Below are 11,380 nucleotides of genomic sequence, written 5' to 3'. Positions count from 1 at the left end.
TTTTCCTTTTAAATAAAAAAAAAAAATGTATAATAAACACATCTTGGTTTGATTGTAAATTTCTTTTACAATAGTGAATTAAAAAGATTAAATATTATAATTCTATTTTTTTACCGTATATACATAAAAGAAAAATTCATATAAAAGGTACGAAATTCCAATATTTGAACAATAGTTGATGGAGAGTAAAAAATAATTAGTTTCCATATATAGTCAACAAAAACTGGAGAATATCAAACATATTTTAATTTATTTTTACATGAACAAGATATCCAAATATTAAAAAATAATAATGATAAAAAGATAATATAAATATATAGAAAAACGATGTCAGCCGTCCGCGTAACAAGCTGCTTGCGTTCATGGATGATCCAACGCCCCCACTTTTCTCTGTCATAATCGCCCGCTTTATAAATTGATCACTATCCTTCCCAATTATTTTTAATATAAATAATTTAGAACAATGATTCAATGAACTGCTAAGATTAAAATCTTTTAAAACATAAAAATTTCGAATTAATATTAGATGCCGGATGCTATCATTTGATCAAATTAGTTTTAACTAATTTCCTGCAATATCCATTATTTTTGTAGGATGAAGAGTTAATTTTAAAGAGCAATATTTATGATAAGTTTATAGTTTTTTTTCAAATTTATTGTTAAGTATTATGGTGTTTGTATTCTTGCAAGAATCTTTAAAATATTTACGCTTGGCGGTGTCAAGATGGATAAGATACCCCTCTTATCTGTAGATGCTAGAGAAAAAATTTCTTTTAGAATGTCTTTAACTTGTTTCAGGACAAATAGATCATATTAATGCTCTAAAGATCCAACATAAAAAGGACATAAAAAGGAGGTTAATTATTTCAGCCATATTAATGGAATAAAAGAACAAGACTATATCATTCTTAGTTGTTGATATGATATGAGACTATACTGATAAATAACGTTCACGTCAGTACGTTACATGTGTCATGTTGGTCATTCTAAATCTTGTGCTTAAACACCTGGCATTACATCATAAGATGTTTAAGTTAAAATTGCTAATGAGGGATAACATAATTTATGAGGCTGCTGTCTATTTAGGTAAAAGAATATTATTTCTCTTTAGAAACTCCTTACACCTACCCTGGCAAACTAGATAACCTTGCAAAGAATCTATGCACAAAATAAGGATCAAAAGGGTCTATCCCATATGATCAAGACACTATCAAATCTGAGTAGTCAAATCTGAGTAGTCTGAGAGAAAGCTTGGTAGATTATATGAAGCAAGACATTCTACTCTTTGGGGTATAATACACAATTTTCAAGATTTATATGTTAAGGCCTACAAGGCTGACATAGAAAATAAGATAACAGTAGTTGCCTCACTGATCAAAGTCTCTTTCGTAGTAACTACTACGACACGAGGTTAAGTTTCAGATTCACATCCCTAATAAAAATGAAGATACCTTCATAAGGAGAGGATATTATGGTGGGCATGTTGATGCATACACCCCATATGGTGAAAACATATATTACTATGATATTAGTTCACTCTATACATTTGTTATGAAAGAATTCCCAATGACAGGGGTGACCAGGGTGACTAGTCTGGCTTAGTGATTTAGATAGTATGGAGTTAGATAGCATGTTTGGCTTTATTCAAGCTTATGTGGAATGCCTTAATATTATGAAGAGACCCTTTCTACCATATCGAAATAATAAAGATGGTAATCTTCTCTTTCCAACCAGCGAATTTGTGGTATCTACTATAGCGAGGAACTCAAGTAATGCAAGAGACCTAGGCTACAAGGTATTACAACCAATTTGTGGGTACCTCTTCCAGAAGATGGAAAGCCAATTCAAGGACTACGTTAACTCTCTCTTTGAAAGAAAATCCAATGCTAAGAAGTAAGGTAATATTGATTTTTTTTTATGTATATAAGAATCTTTTAAATTCCTTATATGGGAGATTTGGCATAGTACAATAATTGAGATGTGTGATAAAAGTAGAAGTGACTTTTTGTTAAGGAATGGTACATTAATAAATGATGCTCTTCTTAAAGAGGACCTATACATGGTTTCATACCATAGCAATATGGAGACGTGTCCTGATTATTGGAAGCTGCCGAAGAACTCAGCAATCCAACTAACAGTTGCTATCACCGCCTATGCTAGGATCTATATGTACGCTTACATATCAAGAGAAGACTGCTACTACACCGATACTAACTCAATTGTTCTTGAAAACCCTCTTCCTGAACTTCCTAAAGAAGAGATCTCTTAATACAGTAACTGTATTAAGTAAGTTTAAGTTACAAGATAAAATAAATAAAAAATGATACTTTTTTTTTTATTTTGCTATCATGTTTGTTATCTCTAACCTGTAACCTAAAAGCAACATTTATGAGATGAGCGGTTAACAACTTAACATAATATCATTTGAATACGATATATTTTATAGTAGTGAATAATGATTAATATAGCATGAACTGCACCTTTGAGGCTTTGATGATGTAGAACCAACTGGGTCGGATCTTGGGCATGAGTCGGTCCATAAGTTGAGTCACCGGTCGGATCCTTCAATTCGATCATTTCCTTGGCTTTACTTCGGTTGACTTGCCTTAAATATGGATTTTCTTGGCTCCATTCATAAACCTGATTCGAATTTTGCATGTGGATCTTGGATTGCCCCTTTGAAAAGCCACACATTTCATCCTACAAAAGAAATATTTTATTTAAGAAAACAAATAGTGATAGGATCGGCTTTATCGATAGAGACTGGGGTCTTGCTAAGGATGAAGGCTTATGAAAAACGGTTTGATAGAAATCCTGTTAGGGATTAATATCTGTTTCTATTCTACGCAAACTTGTGTAAACACTTGAAACGGATTCAAGGCGGAATTGTTTACTTGGGTTTGAAGCACACAAGATGAAATATGAAAAGATGACAGAAATGAAGAACACAACAGTTTGTTTATGGATGTTCGGAGAAACTCTCCTACGTCACCCCTTCTTCCAACCACCGGAAGGATTCACTATAATAAGATTAGAATCAAATATAGTTTACACACACTTAGTTCACTATTGAACAGAACACTTTCTGTTCAATTACAAGATGAAGAATATCACTCAGCTAACGGTGTTTTGATTCTAGTTCTCTCTCTTGATTCACACACAGTACAATCAGAGAGAAGCTTCACAATATTCAAAGGCTTGAGTTCTCTGTAGTTTCAGTAAACAAGATTTTTCAAGTAATCGGTTAACTAGTGCTTCGTCCGTTGTTCTTAAGATTGGTTAAATATTGAGCAGGAGCTAACGGTCGAAACTTCAAGAATGATACGTGGCACTCTCCATTGGAAAGCCTCCATTGTACACAGCAGGTTCTGAGCACAAGGATCGTGGCCGTACAGAACTGGTAGTGCGCCGAATATTCCGTCAGGATGTACCTACAAAACAAGTAATGTGAGGATAATTCTCTTACGTGGCATTCCTTGATTGGATGCATATAGTTGTTGTACTAATCTTCACTGGAAAGTGGAGCAGGAGTAGGGTACAGCTATAGCACGTGGGTAGGAGAAATGCTAGATTCAAGCGTACTACTTAAACTGAGCATTAGACGTATTTCAGTTAGACGGATTGTGAAAATCAGTCTAATGAAATAGGTCATCTCCTTCTAACAGAAAAACGTCTATTAGACCGCCTAGTCTAATTACAATAATCATTAGACTAGCACGTCTAACTCCACTGAGTTAGACTGCACGTCTAATTCCGGTTCTATCTCAGACTTGTCTGAAGAAGTTAGACTCACGTCTAACTTTCACTAATTAGACTACCCGTCTAATTATTCAATAACCATTAGACCGACATGTCTAACTCCACTGAGTTAGACTGCCCGTCTAACTACGGTTCTACCTCAAACTTGTCTGAAGGAGTTAGACTCACGTCTAACTTTCACTAATTAGACTACCCGTCTAATTATTCAATAACCATTAGACCGGCACGTCTAACTCCACTAAGTTAGACTGCACGTCTAATTCCGGTTCTACCTCAGACTTGTCTGAAGGAGTTAGACTCACGTCTAACTTTCACTAATTAGACTACCCGTCTAATTATTCAATAATCATTAGACCGGCACGTCTAACTCCACTGAGTTAGACTGCACGTCTAATTCTGGTTCTACCTCAGACTTGTCTGAAAGAGTTAGACTCACGTCTAACTTTCACTAATTAGACTACCCGTCTAATTCCGCATCAATTAGACTGCCCGTCTAATTACATATATTAGACTACACGTCTAACTCCGATAAGTTAGACTGTATGTCTAATTCTATTAGACTTACGTCTAATTCCGTGTATTCATTAGACCATCCGTCTAATTCTTTACATCTATTAGACTATACGTCTAACTCTGATGAGTTAGACTGTACGTCTAATTCTATTAGACTTACGTCTAATTTCGTGTATTCATTAGACTTGCGTCTAATTCTTTACATCTATTAGACTACACGTCTAACTCCGATGAGTTAGACTGTACGTCTAATTCATTCAAATGAAATCCAAAATCAGTTTAATGCTCTCCATTAGATCTAAGTGTTATAACATATTGTCTCAATACACCTGTATCAAAACTCATAAGTTATTTCATCATCAAAATATCAGTAGTTAAATTATTTCAACAATTAGTCAAAATAATTTGACCCAACAAATAGGCAATTTTATTTTTAATTATTCCTATTTCTAAGGAACAATTCAAATTAATAAAAAATATTCTAACTAACTAATTCAAAACAAATTGCAAAACATAATCTAACAACTAACATAATCGACAACTAATCTAATAATTCAAAATAACTAATCTAAAAATTTTTTTAATTAAAAAAAGTTTCATATATATATTTTGTATATTTTATTTATTTATAAATATCCAAAGTATTAATTTAAAAGAAACCTTGAATATTCTAAGTATAATAACTCTCTTAAGTGTTGTAACTTAGACAAATTACTACATTAACTTATTAAAAATCTAAAATTAATTATTTCTAAAAACTAACTAAAATTATTTCCTTCTAGGGACATATGATTAATAAAATTTTAAAGAATAAATATATATTGGGTACCTTTAAATTAAGAAAAGTGTAAATTAATATACAAGTTAAAATGATAATATTGTATAAATTGGTACATTATTCATAAAGTTGAATGTGTGTACACATGATTAATAAAATCACAATTAAGAGTTTGAAAGAAAAATATATATTCTCGTACCAATAAATTAACCCAAATATCAAATTTAAAATAATACAAAAGGTAATTGAATCTTAATAAAATAAAATTTAAATTTAAATTTTTTAATAAAAGACTTGTATAATACATTAAGAAATAATATATTATTAGTAGACAATAACAAATAAAATAACGTTCAACAAATGTTAAGCTAAAAGTAATCGTTAATAAATATATATATATATATATATATATATATATATAAATCAATTTTATAATAAATAAAATAAACAAATAACAATAAAGTTATGAGATAATAAGTATTAAGATCAATTTTAGATAAAACAAACTTTATTCATTAACCTAAAAGATATTTGAATGATGTGACCTCCATAAGTGGATCTAACAATCGGTTTGGTTTCGGTCTTCAAATTGAGACCTTAAAAGTTCACATGATTTTATATTATTTCATCATTAATTTATGGTAAAATATAATTTGCTCCTGTGTTTTTTGGAGTGTTGATGCGATCTCTGCATGTCTAAGAAAATTATCCTCGGTTGTTTTTGTCTTCAAATAGAGCCTTCCTTTGTGGTATTTCATCCATATTAATTTTTCTAGTATAAAATATAATAATTTTCTTGGTGGTACTATTCTTGTTGTCCCTCATAGGATGTCTTCTGTCCTTGGATGATGGAGAATCTAGGTTAAATTTTGGCTACTAGTCTTTGATATCTTCCCATTTTCAGCTTTAAGTATATTCCCAATTTAATTTACTACATACCTATGCAGATGTTTATATATCCTACATTTCCTTTGGCTAACTCTTCTTTTTTCATTCCTAAAAACACAAGGGAAAAATTATATTTAACATGATAGACTATTTTATGGGGAAATAACACAAAAATTAAGGTCAATAACTATTTGAAGATCAAGGTCAACTAAAACCGGACAACTTCATAGACTGATTATTAGGTCTAACTTCATAGCCGATTATTAGATCAATTGAGGGAGATTGCATCAGCCATCCTAACAATAAAATGAGCCAATTATATTTTACAATATAATGATGAAGTTAACATACAAGATAAACTCAAGAATGATCGTGTTTGTAGATCACAATAACCAAAAGAATATCTCCACTTGAGAATCCAAGAAAATATACATCCTACCAAGGTAAATAAGAACCCATCGTCACCTACCTTATGAAGTAGTATTCTTAGTCATAACACACAAGCAAATATATAATTGGAGAATAAATTAAAAGAGGCCCCATAACATGGAATCTTAAAATAGTTAGTTTATATTTATTTCATCTATCCATTATTTCATCCATCCATTAGCTAGTTTATATTTATTTCATCCATCCATTAGCCAAATAAATTGTAGATTGTCTGATGAATATGCATCACTACACGATCCAAAGAAAAAATCATCCTATTAAGGTCAATAAACACATCATATCTTAGTTAAGAAGTATTTTTTTTATCATAATAAATACACAAACAAATATATCAAGGGTGAATAAATCTAAAGACACCTATAACTAAGGGTGGGTCGGTACGTTATACTTTAATATTTTATCCATACCTTATACCTTACCTAAAATTTCGGTATACAAAAACTGCATACCTTTACCTTACCTTAATTTTGGTATACTTTAATTTCGATATACCTTAATTTCGGTATAAAAAAAAATCATACATTTACCTTAACTTAATTTTGGTATACCTTAATTTCGGTACGGTATCAGTATTATACATTTGATACCTAAAAAACATATTAACTTACAAAAAATCAATCTCATCGATATGGTCGAGAGCCATATATAGTATTTCAGTGTAATTATATTTTGATATTATTCAAAAATTATATTTATATAATTAAATTAATATTAAATTTATTTAAGTATTATATATATATATTAACTTATAAATACTATTTTGGTATATCTCAATATACCAAAGTTTTATAAATCTCATACCTTTACCGTACCAATAATTTCGATATTGGTATCATACCTTACCTTTTTTCGGTATACTTTAAAAATCGATATTTTAGATATATTACGATACGGTATATTCGATATATTTTTAATATCGGTATTTTTTCCCACCCCTACTCATAACTAGAAGCCTGTTTTTATTATCATCCGTCAAACATCATAATTCAGTATCTAGCTAGACTTGAACATTGATCACTTCACGATCCAAGGAAAAATGAATCCTACATCAATAATAACACATCACCGTTTACCTATAAACTTTCCTAATAATAATCAAATTACTAAGTGAACAAATTGAAAGATAGACGGATAAGCCTATTCTTTTATATCCAGTTGTTCATTCAGGTTTTAATAGTACTGACACTCCTCCGTTATATAAGTCTCCTCCGCTCCTCCGTTATATAAGTCTCCTCCGTTAGTTTGTTCTTTTATATCTTTAGGTTTTAATAGTATTGTAACTTCTCCGTTATATAACAGAAATGATACCTAAGGCAAATATGAACAAGTTGTCTCCTACCTATAATCCTGATCATAATTTAATACACAAAATAAGAGAGAATAAATTTGAATACTGCAAAAACCAGAGGCCTACTTTTTCCAAATTGTCCATCATCCCAACATAAAAGTCAATCTTCCAAGACAACCAAAACAAAATAAGAGAGAATAAATTTGAATACTGTATCCTCTTCCTATTCCTATTGAGAAATTTGACGAAATGACCCTAAAGATTGATGTAATTGCATTAGTGGTCAAGTGGTCACTTTAATTTTTTTTTGACAAAATTACCCTTTTCGCGTCTCGCGAAGGGAATTCGCGTTTCGTGAAGGAATTATTTTTATATAAATATTCAAATTTTTCATTTCGTTATTTTCTTTCTCTTTCTTCTCGCGACAGCACGGCGGCATGACGACGAAAACCTAAACCTAAATGAATACATTATACAGATCTCGTTCTAATATCAGGTGATTTGATCGATTTATGTTATTATTTCCATTATTTCATCTTTAAACTCTAAACCATGAGGTTTTCTTATTGTTCATCTATGTTCATATTGGTTGTTCATCTTGTCGATAATGATGTTTGCAGTCGATGATTCTCTAATTCGGTTCCGTTTCACGGAAGAATCATTTGATTTTCGCGAAGGCCTTCACGTTTTGCGAAGGGATTCACGTATCGCAAAGATTTGACCTTTGCACCTATTTAGTAAACTGGTGCTGAAATAGGAGAATGATGGACTCAGATTATTAGTAGATTTGAATGTGTATAAGATGATTTTAAAATGCTGACAAATTGTGCTACAGGTTTGGTGTGTATTCATTAGCAAATAAATTCATGTAGCATTTTCTCATATTGGCTTATTTTGTTATTTATTTATTGAGTATTTGCTAAAAGAGCTTTCTTCTGAACAGAAGAAAGATGGAGAAAGTTGCGATGGTATTGGTAATGTTTTTTCTTGTTGTTGCTCAAGCTCCTTCAGGGATGATGCATCCCGATACCGTTCCTGCATTTCTATGGTCATCTCATCAGGATAGGTATGTAGAGAGAAGGATTGCTCTTTAACTTTTTATTAGCTTAGTAGCTGTGGTTATTTTCCTATGTTCAATAAAAAAGTCTGATAGAAAATGCCTAATTAGTTGTTACATGCTTCTAACTTAATCCATTTAAATTATCAAATGGTCAATAGACAATACGATACCTCTTACAAGAACCTCATGTTTTGATATGTATGTTTTCATTAGTGATCTGAATCAAGTTATAGCTACTGCTTTCACACTTTCACACTGTACCTGCCTTGATCTTCATGTGGATTTAAAAAACATGGATAAGACTCTTTACTCATAGTTTCTTGGTGAGGAATTTCTTAAGTGTCATGTTGCTTTGGTTTTTATTTTTTGTTGCACTAATTTGTTTAGAAGCATCCATCATTGGAGGTTATCAAACCTAACATATGAAGTCTTTTATTTTTTATTTCTTCCCTTATTCTTCTTCCTCCCTCATATTTATGTTTCTTTCGATTGTTGCGTGTATGCAACTTTCCTAAACATGTAGATGTTAAGGACATGACAATTATTTTGAGAAAATTTAATTAAAAAGGTTTTGGTGCCTTTAAGAGTTTAGTGGTTATATTAATGAATCTCTGCTTAATGTTCATGCTATATACACGATATCCATGTAATTCAGCTACAACACATGCATGAGAACGTTGTGAGTATAGACTGATATTTACTGATTTTAAAGGATAAAGCTTCATGCGAGTATTGGTGTTATTTTGAAACTGTGTGTAATATGACTTGTAACTGCATGGTAAAGGAAGCAGTAAATTATCAAACTCTGTCTCTGAAGGATTTGATCAAGTCTATTTTGTTTGAAAGAAGGTGGTCAAACTTTCTGGTTAGTTTGTTTCTCATTGTCATCCCATATTTGCTAGCTGTATAAAGAGCCTTTTATGATAATAGCAATGTAATCTTTTGTTTCCCATATGTTGCTGCTTCAAATGAGGAATTTGCTATGGAGAAATCTCTAGTTTTAGAGATTGCAGAGAGTTGTGGTAGTCCTTCCGTACCAAACAAAGTTGTTTTCCTGGATTTCTGCTCTTTGGATGGTGATAATTTTGAAAAGCTTGTCTCTTTTGAAGTAAGTATAGATATTTTTTTTAATGACCTTTGCAATTTTTAACTATGGCGGAAACTGAAAAATCACTCTTCCTCCTGTCCATAAACTCGAGCAGGACTATCTTGTTTCAAGAATGGAAAAGAAACAAAATAAACAAGCAGACTTGGTAGTGGCTTGCCAGGGAGCTTCTGATTCTGACCTGTATAATGATCATTCACATCAAGATTTCTTTTAGAGAGGACTGGAAATCCATCAGACAAATCTGAAGTCTTCTGTGATGAAGTTTGTCAGATCAAATCCTCACTTCTCTCGGGTCTACTTGTTGTAAGTATCCGTCTGTTTCTTTCTTGACCACAAAAAAGCCTTTTTCTGGATATCGATAATTCATATCTAATGATATTGTTTTGTGTCCAATTGTCTCTTCTTCTTATTAAGAAATTGTTCTTCTCATAATTTTGATATCGGGCCTTTTCTTCTTGATGGCATTGACACTCCGACTAGGTTTGAAGCGCCTCAAGAATCTTGACTTCATTTATTCTTGGGCGAACAATGATCCTTTTTTTGTCATTACAAGAATGTCTGCTTCCGAGACATAAATAAACTCAAATGTGTATCATCTGTTAGTTTGAAATTACAATGTAACACTTACTTTATTGAAGTTTGTTTATTCTTTGAGAATTCCTGCTCATTTTTATTACCCAGAAAGGGTAAACAAACCTTAAAGCTGGTTTGAATTATAAATTTCTTGTGCTTGATATTTTTCTACACAATGTTCATAGAAGAGAGCAACTTTCATATTTCATTTCAACTCATAAATCAATCAATATTATTAATTCAATCCAATATCTTATAAAGATAAAGTTCACATTTCAGTTAAAAATTATACTAAATTCAATTTAAATATGCCCAAACTCTAGTAGATTCTTTCGGCTGTTGATACAGGTCGCAGGAAAACAACAATAACCCTAATATTGTCTTTGCTTCCGCGTTCAGCAGCCTTAGTTGCTAACCTTTTTCAGCACATCCCAGGTTCTTTAACAGTATCCTTGATAATGCTCACAATGTCTTCACTGCTCATCACATCCCAAAGGCCGTCGCTAGCCATTACCTGGTATTCATCATACTCAGATAACGTCGTCTTAGTTACTTCTGGTTAAGCTGTTACAGCCGGTTTTAGATCATCACACCAATTGAGCGAGTAACCTAGAGAAGTAAGTAAAAGCATAATATGGTCATTCGTTTGTGATATGGAATTTTGAATTCGAGAATAAGGAGAAAGAACCTGAAGAGCAGCCGAACCAACCCACCACATATCAACTTGCCATTTCACATCTTCACCAGCCAAGATAACTCGATTTCTCTCCTCAGCACAACTTGCCGAGTGATCCTATGCTATAATGTCGAAAAGAAAATTATGATTCTCAAGTTTTAATTGATGACGAGCTAATAATGGAAACTTCCTATTTACGTACCTTACTTAGAGGATATGAACCTGGCAGTCACCGGCATTGGCAACATAAAGCTTGTTTCCAACAATAAGTGAAACAATGGTTGTGC

The 11,380-nt window shown here is 31.9% G+C and overlaps 1 pseudogene; it reads left to right on the top strand.

Moving 5' to 3' along the window:
* The first annotated feature begins 9,511 nt into the window (after positions 1–9,511).
* On the top strand, positions 9,512–10,402 carry LOC124923253 (annotated as a pseudogene).
* The last annotated feature ends 978 nt before the right edge of the window (positions 10,403–11,380 follow it).

This window comes from Impatiens glandulifera, chromosome 1 (genome assembly GCF_907164915.1).
Source record: "Impatiens glandulifera chromosome 1, dImpGla2.1, whole genome shotgun sequence".
Classification (NCBI taxonomy): domain Eukaryota; kingdom Viridiplantae; phylum Streptophyta; class Magnoliopsida; order Ericales; family Balsaminaceae; genus Impatiens; species Impatiens glandulifera.
This window is presented reverse-complemented; position numbering and strand designations above follow the sequence as displayed.